Raw genomic sequence first — 2,845 nt, forward strand, 5'->3', positions numbered from 1 at the left:
ACCATGGAGTTAATTACCAATCTCGCCATGCGGAATAACTACATCCAGCTGCCCAGCCACTCAACCAGGCCCAGCCAAGCCAACACACAAACTTAACCACCACAGTAACCACTTCTCTCTTCTCTGTTCCCTGTTCTGGGGTTCTCCAAGGTTAGCTGGCAAGCCTCAGCACCACCTGGAGGGCCCGTTAAAGATGAATGCTGTCCCACTCCAGAGATGCTGCGATGAGAAGCATTGTGAGCGCTGTACTGACCATCCCAGAGTCGACTCCTCATGCAAGTCAGAAACTCAGTGCCATGTTGGTACTATTCCACCCATCGGAACTCCCCCATAGCACACGCTGGGAGCTACTGCGGTTTAACCTGCATGAAATGCCTGGCCTATTCCCTGGCCTTCCCAAAGCTCCTATTCTGAGGGGCCTCGTTCTACACCAGCAGCCACTAGAAGGCCTTTCAGTTCCCCAGCCTTCACAGAGCTCCCTCCCCAAGCACTTTATTGACAATGACAGTCAATAGAGGCAGTCCCCAGTGGACGTCATACTCAAGTCACAATGAATCGTACTTATGACCGTCTGTTTTTGTTTTTTATGTGTTTTTTTTTTTTGACATCTTATCATTAGGAATATGTACTGCACACAATGTTAAAATATATTTGTAAGTGTCTATGGACAGGGCTGGCAGCCAGAACAGGTAAGAAGGGCAGGGGAGAGCCCCCAGGCAGCAGGGAGCAGTGGCAGACAGGGCCGGCGGCAGGAACAGGTAGGGGAAGTCCAGGAGGTAAGAGGAGTGGTTGGAACAGCAAAGGGAGAGGAACTTGTCTGTCGGTTTGTCTGTTGCTGTGCAGTGAATTGCTTGATGTGGCCCTTCTAGCCATTGTCCTCCATTCTGTGATGTTTTGTAAATCCCATTATCCATGCCTGTTTGGGGTGGTGTGGTAGTTAAGGTCAGGTATCAACTTGGCTGGGCAGCTGGTATTAGTCATTCCCTATAATGGCAATCGACTCTGTGATGGGATTTAGGTTAATTCTGTTGGGGCAACACAAGTGGAATGTGTCTTGAGTCCTGCCTTGCTGGAGGGTATAATTCAAATCACCACCCTTAGCTTCCCTGAGGGTATACCTACTTATCTCCTGGGAAGATCCGCCCTCCTCTTGCTCTGGTTTTGTGTCTTGGCTCATCCTCATCTCACCCCTGGATGGGGGACAGCAGTCGTCATCTGATCTGCTGATCGAGGTTCATCAAACCCCGAGAGTTGGGAGGATCCGCCAGACCTACTCACGGACCCGGGACTCGCCAGCCTGCCAGCCTCCACTACTACGCGAGACGAACCCTTGGGTGTCTGTGAGTTCTGTGAGACGTTACAGCAAAATACAGAACCCTAAGACTGGGGAAGTTACTGGGAGGAGGAGGAGGAGTTAATGTCTGAAATGATGGAATGGCATGGTAGTTTGGACGTTTGGGACATCTTTAACCTCCGCCTCATGGGGACCGGCCTCGTGCTGATCTTTCTGAGAGAAATTGTTCAAGCGGCCGTGAGGCTGGAGGCTGTACCAGCAGCGGTGCCCATGGTGGACCAGTTCTGGTGGAGCTTCCAGACTGAGAAAGACTGAGAAGAAAGAAGAGGGCATCCATTGCTCAAAGAATTGACCAGTGAAAACCTTATGAATAGCAGTGAAACACAACACTGTCTGATACAGTACTGGAAAATTTTATGAATAGCCCTGAAACATTGTACAATATACTGCTGCTGGAAGATGCGTCCCTCAGGTCAGAAGGCACTCAAAATACGACTGGGAAAGAGCTGCCCCATCAGAGTAGAACTCAACACACTGCCATAGTGTCAGATTTGACTCATAGTGACCCCTCCTTGGGTTTCTGAGGCGGTATCACTACGGAAGTAGATTGCCCCATCTTCCTTCCGAGGAGTGGCTGGCGGACTTGAACCGCCAACCTTCTGGTTAGCAGTCAAGTGCCTTAGGCACTGTGCCACCAGAGCTCCTGTCTTCACAGAAGCAAAGCCCAAACCACAACCACTGGAAGCAAAGCCCAAACCAAACTCACTGCCATTGACTTGACTTGACTAATAGCACCCCCTCCTTGGGTTTCCGAAGTGGGATCACTACAGAAGTAGATTGCCCAACCTTCCTTCTGAGGAGTGGCTGGCGGGCTTGAACGGCCAGCCATCTGCAGCCGACCTTAATGATATGGATAAAGTAGAGCTTTGGGACCTCCATTTGCTGAAGTGGCACAACTCAATATGAGAAGAAACAGCTGCAAACATCCATTGATAATCGGAACATGGAATGTACGAAGTATGAATCTAGGAAAATTGGAAGTGTCAAAAATGAAATGGAACGCATAAAGATTGATATCCTAGGCATCAGTGAGCTGAAATGGACAGGTTTTGGCCACCTTGAATCAGATAACCATATGATCTACTGTGCCGGATATGACAAATTGAAGAGGAATGGGTGGCATTCATCATCACAAAGGATGTTTCAAGATCTGTCCTGAAGTACAATGTTGTCAGTGATAGAATAATATCCATACGCCTACAAGGAAGACCCGTTAATACGACTATTATTCAAATTATGCTCCAACCACCAAAACCAAGGATGAAGAAATTGAAGATTTTTATCAATTTATGCAGTCTGAAATTGACCGAACATGCAATCAGTAATGTGTTAATTATCACTGGTGACTGAAATGCAAAAGTTGGAAACAAAGAAGAATTACTGGTAGTTGGAAAATCTGGCCTCAGTGACAGAAGTAATGCTGGAACTCGCATGGTAGAATTTTGCAAGACCACCAAGTTGTTCATTGCGAACACCCTTTTTCAACAACAC

The sequence above is a fragment of the Orycteropus afer genome, unplaced genomic scaffold (assembly GCF_000298275.1).
Source record: "Orycteropus afer afer isolate SDZICR_OR568_19922 unplaced genomic scaffold, OryAfe1.0 scaffold00805, whole genome shotgun sequence".
NCBI classification, from domain to species: domain Eukaryota; kingdom Metazoa; phylum Chordata; class Mammalia; order Tubulidentata; family Orycteropodidae; genus Orycteropus; species Orycteropus afer.